The sequence below is a fragment of the Quercus robur genome, chromosome 12, assembly GCF_932294415.1.
Source record: "Quercus robur chromosome 12, dhQueRobu3.1, whole genome shotgun sequence".
Lineage (NCBI taxonomy): Eukaryota > Viridiplantae > Streptophyta > Magnoliopsida > Fagales > Fagaceae > Quercus > Quercus robur.
This window is the reverse complement of record NC_065545.1, coordinates 4,434,009-4,457,218: the sequence shown is the minus strand read 5'-3', so window position 1 is coordinate 4,457,218 and position 23,210 is coordinate 4,434,009. Positions and strand designations below refer to the sequence as shown.

Here is a 23,210-nt window from a genome sequence, read left to right as displayed (position 1 = left end):
TGGAGCTTACAAGCTTGTAAGAAGCCCCCTCCATTGAGTGGGCTCATAAGATAGTTTTTAGTTTTTGCTACTCTAGTTTTGTTATAAATTAAATTTTGGAGGAAAAACAATTTTCCCCCTTTATTTTTGGGTAGTTCACAATTTACCCCCTTATCTTTGAGACCAACCAATTTTTCCCTCTATATTTGGGAAATAAGCAAATATCCCCAATTTATTACTTTCTCAATTAAATCTAATGAGTCTTTGGAATAAATTATCAATTGTACACCACAAGAAAAAGAAAAAGTTGAGGATTGTATTGTTTTTTTATATTACATTTGTAATTATTGTGATTTCATTGGATTTAACTGAAAAGTAATGAATTTGGGGTATTTGCTCATTTCCTAAACATAAGGGGGGAAATTGATTGGTTTAAAAAATAAATGAAGGAATTGTGAACTACTCTAAACATAGAGGAAGGGCCCTTAAATTTTTTACTAATATTTTTTGTTAAAGACTAACACATTTAATGATATGATATACACATATTTTATGATTATGTACATTTTATATGTGATTAAGTTTGTTAATTTTAACTGAAAAAAAAAATGTTTAATTTGTTACAAAACTAAACTGTAGGGTTTAATTATTCAAATCAAAAGTATAAGAAGTAAGAACCAAATTGTTATTCACGTTAATGTCAAAATCAAAGTATGATATTTGTAAAAACTCCTAAGACTTAGGACTATACACTCACAATTATGGCAGGGCAGTTAGAGTGTCATTTACAGAATAAGAATTTAAGGGTCTAGTGACTAGTGTTACTACCTTCTTCTTCTTTTAAAAGGAAATAACCCCCTTATCCTATACCTGTTGTAAATTGAATTCACACACCAAACATCCTCCTTTCTTACAAATCCCATAATTGTGGTAAATTGAGGGTTTAAAAAAAATGATTTCACACTTCAAAGTTCAAATATGGTCCCTGCATATTAATAGACAATGAAAGTGTTCGAAATGTTTTTTTAAGGGAGACGAAGTGTAATGTATGGATGAGATAAGACAAATGCATTAGTAGCCTACTTTGACAATTTTTAGTCTTAATGACAAGCTAGCAACAACAAAGATGACAAGTTGATCTAATAATGTATTAGTGACCCCAGGGTGGTGGGAGTCTTATAGTCAACTACCTCGTTCACTTTGCCTTACCACAATACCACTTGAGTGTGAGTTGTGCGGAGTGTATTAGCATTGAATTGGCGGGGCCATCTTGTGCAGGTTAAAGAATTCAAGGTCTAGATCAACCAATATGATTTTTATTCGAAGACATGTTAAGTACCTAAGAGCTATGTCTCAGCGTCACTCGCAACCGGTCTTGCCTCCTCAGAAATATAGGCTTCCTCATCTTGTGCCTCCACCCTTTGTCGGGAATGTGACGATCCTTCGCCAACGTAAACAAACGACAATTGCCGTTTTCTCCTCCCTATACCTGCGTACAACACCTTCACAACACAAACATAAAGATAATTATAGTCAATAGCCAATCACATAAACAAATAACAATATGAAGAAATAACAGTTTTAACAACACGAAAATAATATTATACTAACAACACGAAGAAATAACTGTTTTAAAGTTAATGATATATGTTAAAACTATTATTTCTTAACAACATGAAGAAATAACAATTTTAACATATATATGCAACAACATGAAGAAATAACAGTTTCACATGATAATTACTTATGTTAAAACTGTTATTTCTTAACAAAATGAAGAGGAACATAGTTGTCACATATATATGCAAGATTGTTCAACTTTGCACGCAATAGACTTTTACAAATTCTACTTACAATTTCAATAATAACTATAACATAATTACACATACAACAATAGTACCCTATTACACTACTCATCATCGCTGTACTCGACTTCGTTGTCATCTTTATCATTGGACTCATCATCAATGAACTCACAATCATCTAAGTTGTCCATTTCATAAAGATCTCTTTGGCCAAAGATAGATTCATCAATTTTCATTCCCTCCACATCATCTCAACCCCAACGAAGGTTTTCCCTACCAGCATCATTACTAGTTATACTGTACAGAATGTTCTCATAAAATCCATACGTGTCATCCTCGTCACAATGGGGGCTAATACCGGAATCAAACACATATTTGACTTTAGTTTTAACAACAACATACTAATCTTTGTGCTTTTTATCTTCAATATAAAAAAACTTATATAGCTTGAGAAGCCAAGACATATGGTTCATCCACCATTTCCTTCCTAGCATGTATGGAGTGTGTAAAATTCACCATAGGAAACTCAAACTTATCAGTCTTATATCCCTTCCTATTTTGATCATCAACCCATGTACACTTGAATAACACGTGTCTGATATTACTAGAATAATTCAACTCAATAATATTTATTAACACACCATAGTACGTAATGCCATCTTTAGTGGTGACACTAACTCCACTATTTTGCGTTTTTCTATTTGCCCCGAAATTCGAACTCCTAAATTTTAACTCATTTATGACATAATACTTCAGTTGATTTACTAAAGTATATGGCCCTTTGGAAAGTGTGATAATTGTATCAGTAAGTGAAGTACTTTCCCTATCAGAATTAGTCATTGACATCTCCTATTATAATCAAACAAATTTATTATAATTAGTATAGTAATTCTACTTATGGGAAAGTTACAAGCTTGAGAAGTTGAAGATGCCATACATACGTGAGACCTAAACCAACCACAAAACTTTTCCATCTGGTGCTTATGAATAATAGCCTCAGATATACGATGGTGGCCCCTTTGAAATTCGTCCTCCACCATACTTTTGTGCATCCTACATGCGATGCCAATTGCATTAGTGTTAATACACCTAGCGTACATTGGATTGTCATGCAGTGATATTGGTGTCCATAGTACTTACTCACGAAACTGGTAAATTTTCTTGAAATTGAATAACACATAGCGATGAGCTTAGGTTAACTCCCTATTTTCTAGTGTCACGCTTGAAACCGCCCTTGTTGACTCCTCCATCATCCTCGTGGGTCGATTGAATATAGTTTCAACTCCTTCCACATACCTTGAACAAAACGTTAAGCATTCCTCCACTATGTATCCTTCAGCAATACACCTTTCTGGAGCAACCCTATTTCTTACGTAAGACTTAAGGTGTGAAAGGTACCTATAATGTGCATGAGAAGATTAGTAATTGACACTAGCTATTAGGAAGCGCACATGAAGCTCATACTATACATGTATTACATACGACTTACCTCTCAATAGGGTACATCCAACGATACTGAACAGGACCACCAATCTTTGCTTTAATAGCTAAGTGCATGACCAAATGTACCATCACAGTGAAGAAAGATGGAGGAAATATCTTTTTCAATTCACACAACGTGACTGCAATCTCTGCCTCAGCATTCGTAACATCTGAAACCGTAAGGGTTTTGGAACAAATTTTTCTTAAGAAACAAGCTAGCTTTATCAAAAGCCCAGTAACGTGCGATGCCAAAGATCCTTGTAAAGTTATTGGAAGGAGTTGTTGCATCAAGATGTGATTATCGTGACTATTTAAACTAGAAATCTTGCGTTCTTTTAGATTAACACGGCGTGAGATGTTGGAAGCATATTCATTAGGCACTTTTACATCCCGCAAAGCTTGCAAGAAACCATCTTTCTCTAATGCAGTCATATGAAAACATGCGGGCGGTATTGTATACTTATCATCACCTTTTCGTTGTAGGTGGAGTTCACTCTTTATTCCCATGTCCGCCAAGTCAATGCGTGCCTTGTAATTATCCTTTGTCCAGTCCTTCAAGTTCAGCACTATGCCAAGTATATTGTCCATCACATTCTTCTCTATATGCATGACATCAAGATTGTGTCATAACTTATGATCCTCCCAATAAGGCAAGCAGAAAAATATACTTCTCTTCTTCCAAGCACATTGGTTTTCCTCATCTCTCTTTCTTTTGTTGTAAAGAAGTTGACATTTCTTCCCCAAACAACATCCAACTAAATTTTCAGTGTCCACAAGTATGTCTGACACAACTGGTGGCACAGGAGCCACTCACATATTAGTAGATCCATCAAATAACATATCTTCTTCCCGAAATTCGTGGTCACTATCCAACCATTGCCTATGTCCCATGTAATAGAATTTGTGGCCATATTTTAAATATCGAGAGTTGGTCTCTGAGGCATAACAAGGACACGCAAACTTACCGTTCGTACTCCAACCTGACACATCTACGTATGCAGGAAAATCATGTACAGTCCACATCAATGCTGCACGAAATTGGAATACATTTTTTGAAGATGCATCATACGCTTCTACTCCAACATCCCATAATTCCCTCAGTTCTTCTTCTAAGGGTTGCGAGTACACATCTATTGCAATCCCTGGCGATGTAGGACCAAGAATAACTAGTGATAGAATCAAAGATGATCATTCCATGCACAGCCAATGTGGGAGATTGTAAAGGACCAGCATGACAGGCCAAGTGCTGTGAGTAGTACTCATAATTCCAAAGGGGTTAAATCCATCCGCAGCTAATCCAAGTCTAACATTACGAGGCTCAGACGAGAACTGTAAATGCGTAGTGTCAAACATTTTCCATGCATCTGAGTCAGCAGGATACCGTATTATCCCATCATCTGTACAACCATTAACATGTCATTTCATAGAACTAGCCAGGTCGGGTGACAAAATCAGTCACTGTAATCTTGGCTTTAAGGGGAACCACTATAGGATCTTTGCAGCTTTCTTCTTTCCCTTACTAGATGAGGCATTATTACCTGTAATGGATGCCTCATTTGTTTTCCACCTTGAAACGGCATAACAAGGACACGCCTCAAGGTTAACATTCTCCTTCCAAAATAACATACAATCATTGGGACAAGCATGAATCTTCTCATAACCCAAACCCAAATCTCAAATTATCTTCTTAGCCTCATAATGGTCCTTTGGCAACTTAGCGTCTGAAGGAAGTAAATCTTTTAGGACTTGAAGCAACATAGTAAATGACTTGTTCGTCCAACCACAAAGAGTCTTCAACTGGAACAACACAACGATGGCTGAGAATATGCTAAATTTTGTACAACTAGCATATAAAGGTTTATCCACATCATCTATCATTTTGTAAAACTTTTATGCACCATCATTTGGACCTTCAGCCAGTGTTTGTGCAGTTTCACCTTGTTCCATTAGTTCAGCTGCCATTTCATGCATGGGGCACAAATCATGCAACATCCCACGGAAGTCACCGTATTGTTCATGGGAGTCTTGCACATAATTACTCCCACATTCAGGGGCTGTTGGCACAGTCGCCGATTCCCCATGAAATTTCCAATGTGTGTAACTTCCAAGCATCCCTTTACTCCACAGATGTTCACGTGCCACCCTGGGCGGTACTAAATTCAAGTTCACACATTTGGTACAAGGACATAAGATCTTCCCATCGCGTGCATGTAAAGATGCAAATTCCACAAATCTAAGTACACCTTGAATATATTCCCTGTCACCCCTCCTTTTCTTCATCCAACTTTTATCCATTGGTATATAAGATTTACAAAATCTGACCTACAACAACATTTGGTAATGCGGAGCCAATAAACCTTAAAATTAGATTCATAGGTGATTTGTTAAGAATATGTGACTTATTACAAACAAATATAACACTACTTAGATTCATACCCAACTATGCTTAGATTTTCATAGAACATATATATAACACTACTTCCAGAGTAACCTATGCTTTCAATTTTCATAGATAATAACACTAAATCAAGCATAACTTAAATAAATAGAAATAAAAATCTTTAACTAATATAGCAGCGTTTTTAAAAACATAACTATAAGTCCCCTCTAATTGTAATAAGTACTTATTAGTACAGAGGGGACCTATAGCTGCATTTTTAAAAACGCTGCTATAAGTATTTTGTTTTAGCTACATTTACAAAAAATGCAGCTATAGCTAGCTTAGGGAATACTTTTTTGAACAAAATTTAGCTACAAAACTAGTTGTAGCTTAAGGCTACAAACTCATTCAATACAAAAAATATTAGAACATATTTTGAAAATGTAACTATTGAATTGCATGATTTTTACGCTCTTAATACATATATTAAATTTTGAGTCAATTGGATATTATTTATTATATGATCTATAAGTTTATATTTTGTGCATAATTTTAAATTAAAAAAATTGCAATTTTTCAAAATTTATTGATGACATAGCTATTGATCTTTAATTTTATTGAAATTTTGCAAGCATGGAGGATATAAGAAAAAGATGTAATCCAATGGTGGGTTTGTCAAAATTCACATCCAATAAAAAGATATTAAGTAAGTTTATGGCCTAAGCCTACAACTAATTTTGTAGCTAAAGTTTGTCCTACCTTTTTTTTTTTTTTTTTTTTTTTCGTAATCATATATTACACACATGTGCATTTCCCACAAAGCGAGTAATGAAAAGAAAGCTACCTTATCTTCAGCAAGCAGTGGAAGTTGAAAAAGAATCGCAGGTGGCTCAATGTCTCCAACCTGAAACCCCCTATAAGAAGCACAAATAAACAAGAAGTACGGTAAGATGTTGAAGATTGGACCACATGTCCACAATGAAATTCAATCATGTACACATGTAAGACGTAGAAGAAAGCTTTATATTATAGCAATTCCCAAATATGAGTATTTTTATTTTACTTCGTAATAAAATCTGCAAATACATATTTGAATTCACCGCTGACCTCATCAAGAATCATTAATTGTTATTGTGTGCCAATATTATACACTTGCAAAATTCAAAAATAAATTGACCAAGCAAAAATCAACATGTAAGGTGACCATGGTTGATCAGTCCCTAGCATCAACATAGTTGGGGGTGCTACATATATATGCCAAACCCACAAGCACAACTGACCAAATCAATCTACATACAATTATCTGAAATAGCAAGGGACGCTGCTTGCAAGTGGAAATTCAGTTTATGAAGCTTATTGCTTCAAAATCATAGGGTCGTGCAAAACTGGCTTCATGTTCCAGGTAAGATACTTTTTTTTTTTTGAGAAACCCCAGGTAAGATACTAAGACAATAAAATTCTCCTGGAATTTAATTTCCATAGTAAGAGATGTATTTTTCTATTAAATAAGTTTTCAATGTAAGCTATGTCTATGAGAAAGATCAATACTCTCCATTGGAAAGAGAATCCTATTTCTTTATATAAGTTATTGTGTTCCAGCATTTGGTTAGACCATTTTATTCCTTACGTTGATATTCTAACTCCAAGTTTAATGTTTTTATGTTGCTTCTAACATCAATCGAGAAGTTTCTAATTTAAAATTTACATGCTTGCAGTCGTATTTAACTAAATTGCAGATGCAACACAAAACATAATGAAACGAGTCATCTTGCAAATTACCAGTGAAAGAAAGAGATTCATTTGTCTATGTGTAGAACATGCCATAACAGGTTATCGGGTCCCCATCCCCCTCTTTAATTTCATATGGCATCAGTTTTGAGTCATACATACACCATCCAGCTAGTTGTGCCAATATGGTCCATTTAAACTTTAAATTTCGTTTTTCGTCATATATGTGACATGCTGATTGAAATAATTGCATGCAGTTTAGTTGAAGGAATTTTGTTTCTCAAAAAAAAAAAAAAATAGTTGAAGGAATTTTATTAAGCTTTATGTAGGAACAAATATGGGGTTAACTTATACATATGTTTATTAATCTTTTATATTTTTATGTAATTTTTAGATTTTAAAGGGTTAGGGTTTTATTTTCTTGATTTTATGTGTTTTACAACATTCATATAGTCGAATTAGGGTCTTATTATAATATATTTTAATAGCATGTGCATAGAATTGGTTTTACTTGGTAAATAAGTATTATGACGTGAGTGTAAGCTCTAAGGCAATAATTCAAGCTAATGGTGAGAATATAACTTGTGGACTCCATGAAATCTATGACCTACTCATCAAGCTTATATCAATTTTATAATTTATATTGAAAAGGAAATTTTAAAAAATTTCACTCGAGAAATACATGAAAATAGTTAAATTTTATTCTAAGAAATATCATTATCGAGCATAATTATCATAAGAGAATATAACTTGCATACTTATTAGAGTTTGAAAAATGATAAGTCCTATAAAAAAAATAGTCAATATATATACAAGAAAATTGATAATTAATTATGTATATATGTAATATATTTATGAATTATGGCTTATTCTAATATTTATATATATATATATATATATATATATAATATGTATCAATACCATAACTCATCGTCCCCTAAAAAATTAAAAATTCTTAGTTTCACCTCGTGCTCATAGCAGGTATACTATTGATAAGCACCTTTTTCATACTATTAGTAAGGAGATTATAAATCTTAAGAAAGAATTGTAAACTTGTATTGTTGTTTTAATCTATAAGGAAGATTCCCTTAATTAGTTACTTATTGATCTAGAGGGGTTATTTGACTATATAGAATTTTTTTTAGTAGAGAAACAATTTTTTTCATTTAAAATAGAAGATTTAAATTTCCAAAAAAAAAAAAAAAAATGATATCGAGTTTCAAACAAGTTGAAGGATATTATGTAGGGCTAAATTAATATAGGGGTTAATTTTTATTGTATCTTCATTTCTTCATAGTTTTTTTTTTTTTAATTTTCATACTTTAGGAGTTAAGGTTTTATTTCCTTAATTTTGAGTGTTTTTAAGAATATCTTTTTTAGATGTAGATGATGATGAAGGGAAATTGAGATTCGAACTGCAGATATAGGACATGACAAAAAATATTATTTCTATAAAACTTTTACTTTACCCCTTTTTAAGATTTTTCTAAGCAAATTGAAATTCTAAATGTTATTGTATGAACTAGAATATATTTAGAATTTTTTTTGGAAAATAAATCTATTATCAAACGAATCTTAATCCATCTTCTTTGTAAATTTAAGAAATTTTATATTTATTTAGAGTTTGCATCTAATTAAAACGATATCTGTAAGGACACGATTGTTAACGACCCAAGAATGACATTGGACTCGTACATAAAGGGCCCGAACAATATGATTTGTAGAGTGTGGGCTTGAAAGGCTTGACTTTGGTCACTGGACAGCGATCTGGTCATGGTTTTTGTGGAAGTTTATATGAGGGTGGACCTGGTGTGGCTGACAAAACTTTCTTTCGGTGTGACCTGTGGGGTTTTTGTCCTCGGAATCAGTTCGAGGAGCTTAGTGTTCTTCCCATTCTCCCTCTTTTAGGACTTATTCCCCTGGGGGGGGGGGGGAATCCCCTTCTCCCTTGGTTCTTCTTCCCTTATATACTAGTAGTTACTTTTCTTTCAATGTCCACGTGTAAGTTTCACTTTTTGGGATGGAGATTTGTCCTATCAGCCCATACCTAGAGTGGTTGGGAAATAGATGTAAATGTTGAATAGTATGGTCAAGAGTATGGACCTGTCAGACGCAGAGTTCTTTATCACAACATTGGCAGCTTTTTCACTTGTCCTGCCCCTGCACTGAGCTCGTCCTTTTTCTTTAGGTGTCCTATGGGATGCTGAGCGTGAGATCGTTCTCGGCCACATCCTTGGGCTTTTTTGGGGCTTTCATTATGCGTCCTTGGCAATAGATCTCCTCGGCTTAGGTCTTGGGCCCTAATGTAAAGTGGGCCGGGACCACAAATTCTCCGACCCCACAATAGCCCCTCAAAATCCTACTGCCCAACTTCGTGGTTAGGGAGGAGGGTTTTGGTGATGTCGGGCCCAAGCCATGGCTTGCCCAGCTCTGCACTTCATTAATGTCGAGGTTTCTCCATTTGCATGGGAGGCGCGTCGGATTATGAGGCATCCCCCTAGATTTACTCATGCGGCGTCCTCGATGTTTCAGTGCTCGAGGTGCGTCATTAATATGTCCCCTTCACGAGGCTATCCAAATTTTATGGTTGCAGACGGCGTTGGGAGTTGAGCAAAAATCGTATCGTCTGTAGCATTTCTTGGGAACCTGCATAGATTAAATGCCTCAAACTTGCCCTCTATATAAGAAGCAGGATAGGAGGTTACTCTCTTTACGTACAAAACCCTTTGCCCCCTTCAAATTCTTAATCCTTCAGCTGTGCTCCTAGTCTTCGTCTCCAGTGCAATCAAACCTTAGAGTAATATGTTTGAGGCACGAGTGGGGGTGAAGGAACCACACCCGCTCCAGAAGCACTGGGTCTCTCCGAGTATTAGGATGGCGCGGTCAGGGCAAGGAAGACAGAGACTCAAGACTGCTCTCCGCTTTCACAAGATGGGAGCGATTCCTCCGCCTCTTTCAGTCAAAATCCGAAGCAGGTACTGGTCGCGTCAGATTTTTGATGCGACAGCAGTGGGATTTTCTGTCATCAGCACCATCCGCTCTATCGCGAGCGCTGCTAATAGGGAGGCTCATCAACTTCCTGTGTGGCCACCTACGAATACCCAGCTCCCTGCACCTTTTCTTCAAAAGTGTTAATCCCACGTTAAGTTCTTTTGCCGCCTGAGTTATGGGCATGTAAAAGTATTGAGAAATGGTTTCCTTAGACAACATTTTGGAACTGTTGCATCTTTCTTCTTTGCAGCTCTTCTTTTGCTTCTTCTCCTCTCTTTTGTATCTTTTCTCTTTGCTTATGTAGTTAGCTTTTAGTATAGGCTTACTTAAGCTCTTTCATTGTACGTTGTACGTTGTACTAGTTCTTTGTCTTAATAAAAGATGATTCTGTTTTATTCTAAATATTTTTCTTCTCTACAGTAATTACTTTGTGAATGGATATATTTCATGTGTATTTTTATTTAACGATGCTTGGGGCGGGAAACCTTGTAACAAAAAGCTATTAATTTGAACTTATTGAGACTATCAAATATGTAAGGTTGAATTTATTCAACCATCTAATTGGCTTTATTCCGTACCAAATTTGCTTGTATTTCAGCATTTAGTAACCCTGTATTTAGGTGGGTTTGTTGTAAGGGTAGTGAGTGAGATAGAGTGAAGTTTGCTCAAGAGTGTGCAAGAAAACAGAGACTCGCGGCTTGGCCTCGCGGGTGACTCGCGGCTGCAAGCCGCCAGACGCAGCACACGTGCCAAGCATGCCGGAAGGTGAACAGTCATGCTAGCTGGAGCACTACAGAACAAAACAGGACAACTAGCCATACGGTTATCTCACGACTGGATCTCGCGACTTAGTCAAGTCGCGAGGTCAAGCCGTGAGCCACCTCTGTTTTGTAAAACCTGACATTTCACATTCCTCTCTCACTCCAGTATAAATACCCCTTTTACCCACAAATGTAAGAGAGCTTCCAGAGAGAATTTTGAGAGAGAAACCCTAAAGAAAAACAAGATTGATTCACCTACAATCTATACATTAGAGTCTCTTCAAATTCTTCAACTCTCTTCCTCTCCATGGTCAAATCCTTGAGAGGCATTTTACCAAATTTTGTTCTCACCATATTCATCACTGTGAGAGGGCTGTTTGGATTTCTGGGAAGCAGTTAGGAAGGAACCAATCTACATTGGTTGATGCTACGGTCTAGTAGCGGAATCCGGGAAGCTAGAAAAGAAAAAGGTTCGGCGCAACCTCGTTGGAGCAAGAAGCTTAGAGGGCTTAGGTGCACTGGGTAGATTAGGCTTGGAGGGTCTATTGCTGTCCATGTATCCCAACTATATTTTCTAGTGGATTGTTTACCGCTTGGAGGGTGGCGGAGAGGTTTTACGCCGAAGGCTTCAGTTTCCTCTTCGATAACACATTGCGTGTTGTCTTTGTGTTTGCATCTTCCTTCCCTTTTATCTTTGCCTTTTATTATCTGCTGTGGGTTGTGATTTTAATGTGGCTTAGATAGTTTTTCCAATTCCATATTATAGCTTATGTTAATTTTCCGCACACTTGTTGTTTGACATATTGCTTGAATTGGTTAAGTTGTAATTTGGGGGTCTAAACGTTCAAGGGTGTTTATACACATATTTGAACTTTCAATTGGTATCAGAGCGAGTACACTTGTTGTGGTTTAAATACCTAAGTGTGATCCTTGACCCCTTGTGTTTATTTGCCATGGATTGTGCTTTGTATGCCTCTTTGCATGATTTGGTTGGTGATGAATGTAACATGCCACGTATTTGTGAAAATGCCTCTATGAGTGTTAATCCTCATAAGTGTGATGACATGTTATTTGAATCTATGGGTGTTGTTGACAAACTCTTGAAGAAAAATGCTAAGAAGTTTCAAAAGAATTTAAGCAAGTTATTTTGTGAAAAGGATGATTTGATTGCTAAGCTCAATGAATCCAACAAATTGGTTGTGAAATATAAAAAACTTGCTGAAAATTCTCTTGAAAAGCTAAAAGAGTTTGAATGTTTGAATATGGACTTGGATGCTAAACTTGTTTTGTCTAACAAACTTGTTGATGAGTTAAAATGTGAAAATGAATCTCTTAAGATGCATGCCAAGTGTTTGATTGCTGAACCCATTGATAAAATGGATGATAATATGTGTTGCAATCATGTTGTGGTACCCGATCTTGTGCCTAATGTGTATTCTACCTCTAAGGACAAATCGGTATACGTTCCTCCACACAAAAGAAATCAAAATGTGGAGAGAAAGGCTGTTAAGTCAAAGCCTTCGTTTAGGTCTCAACCTAAGGTTTTGAATGGATTTAAGTTTGTTCCAACTTGTCACCATTGCGGTGTGATTGGTCATATAAGACCTCAATGTCATAAGTTGAAGAGGGAACAAAACCATGTTGCTAGATCCCTTCCCAAAAAGCCTAGTGGACCTAAACACATTGTTTGTCACCATTGTGGTGCCTTTGGTCATCTAAGACCTCAATGCTCTAAGTTTCATGCTTTTAAAAGAATCAAAAGAAAAGAAAAGAAAAACTTGAGCTTTTTGGAAGTTGTGCTAAAAAGAGTAAACCGGTTTTGAGTGAAAATAGCATGTTGTTAAAGAAAATGTTTAATGCTCTTAACTCCTTGACTATGTGCATCTCTGGTTCTCATTCTTCCAACCCTCGTCTCACTTCTCTTGAGACACTCATTCCAAACAATCGTTCCGTTTGGATGAGGAAGGGTTCCTATGGTTGAGCTTTTGCTCTTTTGGTCCTTGATCTAATTCTTTCGATCTTTGTAGGACCCTTCATGCATTAAATGTCATATCATCATGCATTTTGTGCATCTTGCATTTATTTGTATGCATTGTTTTGTTCTTGATCTTATTTTTTTGTTTCTGCTTTGTGTGAGTAAAAAATCCAAAACCACATAAAAAGTGAAAACTTCAAAAAGTTTGATCGTATATGTTTGAGCACATATCACATGTGAGTTTGGCCTTGTACCTTTGTACAAATAGCTTTATGCATTTACGAGCTTAGCTTGTTATTTTTGCACTTATATCTTTGTGGGAAAAATCTTGACATCTTTGTGTGATTGTTGTAAATCGATCTTCAAGCTTGTCATGAATGATTAGTCAATAGTCATGTTGGTTTTGATACATGCGTAGACTTGTGCTTATATCTCTTCCCACTCTTTTATTTTTATTGCTTAAAGAGCTCAATAAATGTAAATCTCAAAATGAAAAGAGATAATGAGCTGCAAAAGCCGTCGCATATACTAGTATTTGACTAGAAAAAAGGGAAAGCGACTTGTATTGAAAATGTTTGATGCCCAAAAGCCAAAGGCTTGTTCATCAAATTGAAATATCAAAAATTTCAGGTATCAATCTCAAAAATGAGATGTATTGCTCAAAATGAGTTGTATTGATTCAAAATGATCAAATGATATGAATTGTAAGAAGCCAAATGAAAAGCTTCAATCTTATGTAATCATTTTCTTGTAGGAGGTCATATATGTTCATTTCTATAATTGAGATAGACCACTTGACTTAGTACTAGTTGTGTATGACTTGATTGAATTGATCATTGAAGCTTCACTCTAAACTAAGGAATATTCCACATTTGATACACACACACAACACACATGCCTAATGTTCAATAAATGTCTTATTCATTTGTTAGATTGTACTTGTCTAAATGTGATGTGTGTGTACTCAATCATATATGGTTCAATCCAAAAAAATTTTTAATCATTTTATATGTTTTTGGAAGTGATTTTTATCACTCTTTGTGTTCATGTTTAGTGTTTACTTTGTTTTTCATTGTTTAACCATGTTCTGTATTGAAAAACAGGTGTCAGAGTTTTTCGCAGCTCAGCTGGCGACTCGCCAGTCGCGAAACCCTAGTCGCGAGTTCATCCAGAAGCTTTTGGCGACTCACTTGTGGCTTGCTCGCGACTGAAACTCGCGACTCGCCCAGTCGCGAAACGCCCAGAAACAGCTTTTTAAAGGGCTTTTTGTGGAAAACTTGTTTTAAACCTCTCCCATCCTCTCTAAAACCCCTTTTTCAATATTTTTACATCAAAACCCAACCAATTTGAATGATTTTTCATTCCATTAACATTTCCAAGGTATTTATAAACTCTTTTCATTAATTTTGATCCTTAGATTATGTTTTGAAGAGTTTTGTGCTCTTGGTTGAGATTTTTATCATAGGGGTTGAGAAAACTTAATTTTTGTTAAATTTCTTCATGGGATTGGTTTCTTTTGTTGATTTGCATTGGATGTTGGCCCCTTGTGGCAGATAGAACATGTATTAAGGGTGGTTTTCATGATGTTCATGCATTGTTTCACATTATTGTTCATAGTGTGCATGCTAGGTGTTTGATAAAATGCCTCTTAGACATTTTCTCGCTTGTATGGACTCCGATGAGTACCAAACTTTGGGGTTTCTCATGTCTCCTCATTTGGAACATGTTTGGTTCATTGGTTATGTATTTAACAGACCTTTCCCCACATGTGCATTTTTCATGCATTGGTCATGCATTGCACTTAGCCACCTCTTGCACACACCTTTGCTACCCTTGTCATGCATTGGTCTTGACCTTGCTTCTTCATTTTAGCTTGTCATGTCTACCTTATGCTCTGTAGCATTTTACTTTGTCTTTGATTTGAGCTTCATTTTCTCATTCATCTCACATCCCTCATGCATCATTATCATTGTTCGTTCCTTCATCTCTTGCCCTCGTTTCTCCTTGACCCTTTGTCTATTCCTAACAAAAAGGGGGAGAGTATACTCTAGAGAGTATACCGGAGTGTTTTGTCATTTCTATATGACTCTTGTGCACATCCTTAAGGGGAGAAATTCTATTTCTCATGCACATTTGTAAGGGGAGAGTTTTTCCATAGTGGAGATGCATATACCAAGGGGGAGAATACATTGTGTTAACTAGAAAACTTTGTTCTGTTTGTTTTCTTATTGGTTTTATGGTGCTTTGAGTTATGCTTTGTTGTTCTCATTGCATCATGTTTGTGCTTTGGACATGCATATATCCCTATGCTATTGTGCTTCTTTGAATGCATGTTCGGATGATCATTTGCTTTGCTATGTGATCATTGTAGTCATTTCTATATGACTGTTTTGGTGTATGATCAAGTTGCTCACATGTTTCACATCATGTTTACTTTATCGCAATTTACTTGTTACGTTATACTTGTCCTTTTATTACTTGCTTTACCTTGAGGATCTAATGTATTTTGTGCAAGTGTTTCAGGTTACAAGTATATATGTTCCTAGTGCATCACAGCTTCTCATCATTTTGAAGGGGAGAAACTTTAAGCACTTTTAGTTTATATTGTTTAAGTTTTTATTCAATATAATGTGATTTGTACCCTTGTTGCTTTTGTAAGCTTTTAGGGTTTGATATCATTTTTTGTAGGCTTTATGGTTTGTACCTTGCTTATTGCAGCCTTTTATGCTATGTTTAAATTAGTACTTCTATCTAAATGTCTTGCATTTTGTATTAAGTACTGTCACTCTTGTGCCCTTGTAGGATTGTTCCTAGATGCATATACTTTGTGTATTATGCATTGGTTGAGTGTTGAGCATACAAGTATCTTGCCTTGTGCTTGTTAGCTTGTATGTCCTTGTGTTCATTCCAAGTGTGAATGAGCATTGTGGTCACTACCTTGTAGTGATTACTTGGTTGATCAAGTCATGGTTTGTTTCTTAACTCCATCTTTGCTTGATCACGTATTGCCTGTTTCATATGCATTTCACGATTTTCTGCTTACAATGATCATAGTGTATTGTTGTGTTTCAGGAGTCTTATGTTCATATGATTCAAGTGCTTCACAGCTACTAGAGTTAGGTGTGAGTGAGTTTTGCTCAACTGTTCCCAACTCACATGTTAAGTCTAGAGTCTGTTGTAGGGTTTTGTCACAGAATAGCCAAAGGGGGAGATTGTAAGGTTGAATTTATTGAACCATCTAATTGGCTTTATTCCCTGCCAAATTTGCTTGTATTTCAGCATTTAGTAACCCTGTATTTAGGTGGGTTTGTTGTAAGGGTAGTGAGTGAGATAGAGTGAAGTTTACTCAAGAGTGTGCAAGAAAACAGAGACTCGCGGCTTGGCCTCGCGGGTGACTCGCGGCTGCAAGCCGCCAGACGCAGCACACATGCCAAGCATGCCGGAAGGTGAACAGTCATGCTAGCTGGAGCACTACAGGACAAAACAGGACAACTGGCCATACGGTTATCTCACGACTGGATCTCGCAACTTAGTCAAGTCGCGACGTCAAGCCGCGAGCCACCCCTGTTTTGTAAAACCTGACGTTTCACATTCCTCTCTCACTCCAGTATAAATACCCTTTTTACCCACAAATGTAAGAGAGCTTCCAAAGAGAATTTTGAGAGAGAAACCCTAAAGAAAAACAAGATTGATTCACCCACAATCTATACATTAGAGTCTCTTCAAATTCCTCAACTCTCTTCCTCTCCATGGTCAAATCCTTGAGAGGCCTTTTACCAAACCTTGTTCTCACCATATTCATCACTATGAGAGGGCTGTTTGAATTTCTAGGAAGCAGTTAGGAAGGAACCAATCTACATTGGTTGATGCTACAGTCTAGTAGCGGAATCCGGGAAGCTAGAAAAGAAAAAGATTCGGCGCAACCTCGTTGGAGCAAGAAACTTGGAGGGCTTAGGTGCACTGGGTAGATTAGGCTTAGAGGGTCTATTGCTGTCCATGTATCCCAACTATATTTTCTAGTGGATTGTTTACCGCTTGCAGGGCGGCGAAGCGGTTTTACACCGAGGGCTTCGGTTTCCTCTTCGATAACACATCGCATGTTGTCTTTGTGTTTGCATCTTCCTTCCCTTTTATCTTTGCCTTTTATTATCTGCTATGGGTTGTGATTTTAATGTGGTTTAGATAGTTTTTCCAATTCCATATTATAGTTTATGTTAATTTTTCGCACACTTGTTGTTTGACATATTGCTTGAATTGGTTAAGTTGTAATTTGGGGGTCTAAACGTTCAAGGGTGTTTATACACATATTTGAACTTTCAAAATATAATAATACCAACCCACAGTAGATTAAACTTATGAGACTAATCGAGATAACAGCTGAGTGCTCCATAATGCGCATAAGGTAGTCGTCTGAGAATGAGAAACCCAAAATAAACCATCCGAGAGGGTTGCCGAGTAGTGAGGAACTTTGGCCGTGTTTTTGATAACATCTGGCCTCTGATTCGAGGATTGAGGTATGGTTGTACCGGACCCCAACACATTCGCATTAGTTCCCTTGGTACTGAGGATTCGAGGATAGACCGGGACTTTCATTCGGTCTAGGGATTAACCCCATTATTAATGGGTAACCCCTCCATGGGACAGAGTCCGGGGACCATACAACGTCTGGGTTGTGTCCAAAACTCAGTATTTTTCTTCTAAGTAGTTGGTTTTCCCATAGGCTTGAGTTCGAGGACCATACAAGGCCTTGGTTCTGTCCAAAACTTGTAGTTTTTCCTTTAAGTAGTTAGTTTCCCCATAGGCTTGAGTCCGAGGACCATACAAGGCCTTGGTTCTGTCCAAAACTTGTAATTTTTCTTTTAAGTAGTTGGTTTCCCCATAGGCTTGAGTCCGAGGACCATACAAGGCCTTGGTTCTGTCCAAAACTTGTAATTTTTCCTTTAAGAAGTTGGTTTCCCCATAGGCTTAAGTCCGAAGACCATAAAAGGCCTTGGCTCTGTCTAAAACTTGTAGTTTTTCTTTTAAGTAGTTGGTTTCCCTATAGGCTTGAGTCCGAGGACCATACAAGGCCTTGGCTCTGTCCAAAACTTGTAACTTTTCTTTTAAGTAGTTGGTTTCCCTATAGGCTTGAGTCCGAGGACCATACAAGGCCTTGGTTCTATCCAAAACTTGTAGTTTTCCTTTATATCATTTTTTTTTCGAGGATTGGCCCCTCGACCAAGGTGGGGGGCGTTAGCTTGATGTTGGAAGCCCCTAGAGCTGCCCGTGCCATTGAAACTACGAGGTGTAGCCCCTAGCTGAAATTTATGTCGGGACAACAACAGTGTGTTGCTGGAAATGGAGGAGCTTTCGCAGACCCTTGTTTGACAGAGGCTTGACTCCGCCACCACCTGTGCTAACGCGCAAGCCTTCCCACAGACGGCGCCAATTGTAAGGACACGATTGTTAACGACCCAAGAATGACATTGGGCTCGTACGTAAAGGGCCCGAATAATGTGATTTGTAGAGTGTGGGCTTGAAAGGCTTGACTTTGGTCACTGGACAGCGATCTGATCATGGTTTTTGTGGAAGTTTATATGAGGGTGGACCTGGTGTGGCTGACAAAACCTTCTTTCGGTGTGACCTGTGGGGTTTTTGTCCTTGGAATCCGTCCGAGGAGCTTAGTGTTCTTCCCATTCTCCCTCTTTTAGGACTTACTCCCCTTGGGGGGGGGGGGGGGGGAATCCCCTTCTCCCTTGGTTCTTCTTCCCTTATATACTAGTAGTTACTTTTCTTTCAATGTCCACGTGTAAGTTTCACTTTCTGGGATGGAGACTTGTCCTATCAGCCCATACCTAGAGTGGTTGGGAAATAGACGTAAATGTTGAATAGCATGGTCAAGAGCATGGACCTGTCAGACGCAGAATTCTTTATCACAAAATTGGCAGCTTTTTCACTTGTCCTGCCCCTGCACTGAGCTCGTCCTTTTTCTTTAGGTGTCCTATGGGATGCTGAGCGTGAGATCGTTCTCAACCACATCCTTGGGCTTTTTTGGGGCTTTCATTATGCGTCCTCGGCAATAGATTTCCTTGGCTTGGGTCTTGGGTCTTGGGCTCTAATATAAAGTGGGCCAGGACCACAAATTCTCTGGCCCCACAATATCTAATCTTAATATCTTATATTTAAATCATTTGTTTTATGCCCAAGTCGATTTTGTTGAAAACGAATTTTAGTACCTTATCTTTTAAATGAAGCCTTATATGGTGAGCCTTAGTCCTCATTCAAAGCAGGTTACAAGCCATGAAATGGCCGAAAGGATTGGCATGTGACCAAATGCTTTTCGTCCGCAAGATATCAGAGAAATCATAAAGTTTCACATACAACCAAAACAGTTGCATGTGTATTGCAAAATGAAAGAATAGCAGTGTAAGGCAAAGAGCGAGAGCTGCCAAAGATGTCTTGGTCTGGCTAGAATTAACCGCCACTTCAACCTTATTCCAAAGAATCTCAATTTAGTTAACCCGTCCTTATTGTACTCTTTTGTTTTTACTTGGCAAGTTCTTTGTACTCCTTTGAACGCGTAGTTTTGTGGAAACTATTCATTTGTTTTGGTGTTGATCATGTTGTCTGCTACGTGTGTGTTATTTTGCTTTCAATCAGGGAATGGCAAAGTTTTTTTTCTTCTAGTCCTAGATGTGGTGTAGTTTCGCACAAAGACAAAGTGTTCAATTTAGCAGTCAATGTACAAATTTTGCAACCTTGTGCAGAAGTGCATGAATGTAGGACTGGTTGAGAGAGACCTAGGTTTAGTATAGGACATGCAGAGTTGGATACTAGAACTCGGAAAAAAGAAAATAACAATAAGTGCGTTGGGAAAAAAAAAAAAAAAAAAAAAAACCCTTCTATTTTTTCTTAAAAATCATTTGTTTAGTTATATATTTTGCAAGATTTTGATGGTTGTTTTATTCTAAAAACTCAAAATTAATGAAAAAAATATAAAATTTCCATAGCCATATTATGTCATGTCTTAAATTCATGTTCTAATTTTTCAAAAATTATCATATTATTGTATTTAATATCATATTGTGTCCATATTGACGTATTTATTTACTGATATGTTAGTATTATGTATGTGTACGAACTATGAATAGCACAACACGCTGAAAACAAATAACCTGGGAATTCGACTTCATACTGGTAAATTTGAATTTAACCAAAAACCTGTTAATCCCATGACAAGAATCTCAAGGAGCATATAGCTTTAGTGAATCCCAGTGGAGTGATGTATATATATCACTCTGATCGAACCCTTTGATACTTGAAATTATAATATCCTTCTTTAATTACTAAGTTTCAACTATTACTTAATTAGTTTTGTGCACTTTATATATATATATATATATATATATATAAAATTTAAAGTATCGTACTTGATTTAAGTTTTAATACTTAATGCATTGTCTAAAATTGGAAAGACTTAAGAGATAAGAAGACTCTTTAGCACTAATTAAAACTACTAGATAAGAAAATTCCTTGACAATATAAGAATTTTTAACCGACTTTCTAGCAAAAAGAGTGGTGTCAAACTTTAGTTTCAATATAATATACTAACAACTAACAACTTCCGATAAAGCGATATATGCAACTGTTATTTTAGGTAAAATGTTGCTACTTGCTAAGACGTACATTGTTCAATTCATTAAAGCGAATAATTATTAAATTAAATCCATGCATGCCTCAAATCAACTGATTCGACTCAAAGCTTAAAACAGAACCTGATCCCCTCCCCTCAAAGCAAGTGACTATTGTACACACAAAATCATTGATACAAAAATATAAAAATATCTTATCACGCATTTAGAGAGTTTAGATTTGCTTTAAATTCTAATTAATAGATACCATCAGTATAATACTAAGATATTGTTACAATATCCATCTAGACAAGTATATAAAAAGGCAAAATGAAAAGATTTAATACCCGATTTGCAAAGAGATTCTCTTTCTTCCTATTCTTGAAAAGTGCCAACTGAAATTTAAGCGGGCATAATATCAAGTCAATGTCACATATTGATTTAAAATCTAAACAATCACATTTCCAAATATATATGTATATATATATATATATATATCTATATATATATATATAGATGTTTACTAAACATAGAAATGGACAAGTATAACAATTGTCATCCCAACAAATATCATGCATATGTGTAACTCAGAAAATGAATAGGTTAAATGTGAGGCTATAAACCCAGGTAGGGAGAGAGAGAGTTATCAGAAATGTAATATTTGGAAGCAATATTATAAAAGCTAAGTTGTAATTTGAACAATGGTTAATATAATAGGTGGGACTATAAGCGTGACAAAGTTGTAATTTGCTTACTTGATTTTGGAGATTTAAGCATTTGATAATGAAATTTTGTTGGATCTCAAGTTCAAAAGCTTAACCTGAGCTTGAGTTTGTGTTAGGAGTGTGGTGTGTGTGTGTGGTGCTGCATGTGTATGGTGTTGATGATGAGTGCTACATGTGTATGGGGCTGATGATGAATGCATGTGGTGCTGATGAGGCATTCGTGTGGTGCTGCATGTGTGTGGTGCTAATGGGGTGTGTGTGAGTTGCTGATAAAAGCAACTAAAAGCTACAACTTGAGCTAAAAGCAACTAAAAGTCAAGAATTGATGCCTGAAACAGAATCAAATGGTAATGAAGAGAGGTCCGAGTGAGACTGAGAGAGAGGCCCTTTTGTTCTTGAAAGAAAACAACAAAATATAAAAACCCCATGAAGCAAATCCCTAAAAAAAATCCAATTAAACCCAAAATCAAAACCCTAAACCAAAAATTAAAACAAAAAAAATTTAAAAACTTACTGTTAGGAGGCCTGGGCTTTGTCGACAGCAGCATGGTCAGGAGGATCAAAAATATGTCATCGAGATAAGGATCGAAGGTGAGGGTTTGGGAGTCAAAGGGAAAGAGTGGGAAAGAAGGTGAACAAAGACGAAGAAGAGTGCTCGTGTGCCGGTGAAGGGGATCGGTGGTAGAGAGGAGTGGGTTGAAGGTGAGGGTTTGGGAGTCAAAGGGAGAGAGTGAGAGAGATGGTGAAAGTGTCTTAAGTGAGATTGAGAGTTGGAGAGAGAAAGGGAGAGACCCAAGGCAACGCTGGTGATGGAGGATTGGGCTTTGTCGGCGCCGGTGAGTAGGATCGGTGGTAGAGAGGGCATGAATAGTTGGGAGTTGCAGATTGGGTCTAACCACGGCTTAAGGAGTTTGAAAGGGTTAGACAGATAGTGGCTTAAGGTGTTCGAAGAACTCAGGGGTATTTTTTTTTTTTTTTTTCATTTATACTGGGTCCTGTAGTCGCGTTTATAGAAATGCAGCATAGACATGCTTGAAGTCGGGTTTATATAAACGCAGCTTTAGGGGTGCCTATGGCTGCGTTTGACTCTTAAATGCAGTTTTTGGACAGACCTATAGTTGTGTTGTGTAAACGCAACTTTAGCACATATTTAAAAATAAAAAATAAATTTAAAAAAAAAAAAAAAAAAACTAGATGGGTCTATAGTCGCGTTTCTAAAATGCAGCTTAAGCCCAACCTAGCAAAACGCAACTAAAACATCAAGAAACGCAGCTATAGAGCTGATCTTTGGGCTACATTTGGTAAATGCAGTTGGTGTAGCTGCGTTTTTGCCAAACGCGGCTCAAAGCCATTCTATAGCTGCATTTTTTTAAACACTGCTTAAAAAAATGCAAATAAAGCTTGCGTTTTTTGTAATGAGATAGTAAAATAGACAAACTGGTGTGAGTGTGTAAAATAGAAGAAAAAAAATGTTTTTTTTACACAAAATAGATAGAAATTTTGCACCTATTGATGCAGATGCTCTAAGTCCACAACCACAACCATAACCACAACCCATCATCTGGCAGCGGGTTTTTTCATTTGTGTGGATTCCAAATTAGAAGAGAAGTGTGAGGCACAAGCCGCACAACACAACACATGATGGTGTTCTTTCAAATTTGTGTATTTTCATTAGTTTTTGGTATTACAGAGCTAAAGGCAAGTTGGTACTGTAGCGTCATGTGGAGTCTCTTACTTAGATTCCCATTTCTCATCCAAGATCAAGGAAGAAGAC

The 23,210-nt window shown here is 36.7% G+C and overlaps 1 long non-coding RNA gene across 1 annotated transcript; it reads right to left on the bottom strand.

The window, feature by feature from the left end:
- Nucleotides 1-966: 966 nt before the first annotated feature.
- LOC126710169 (uncharacterized) lies at nt 967-22,473 on the bottom strand. The gene is made up of 4 exons (XR_007649587.1): nt 21,951-22,473; nt 21,059-21,106; nt 6,491-6,560; nt 967-1,481 (listed from the first exon to the last, which is right to left on the bottom strand). It is a non-coding gene; the product is annotated as an uncharacterized LOC126710169 (long non-coding RNA).
- Between the last annotated feature and the right edge of the window lie 737 nt (nt 22,474-23,210).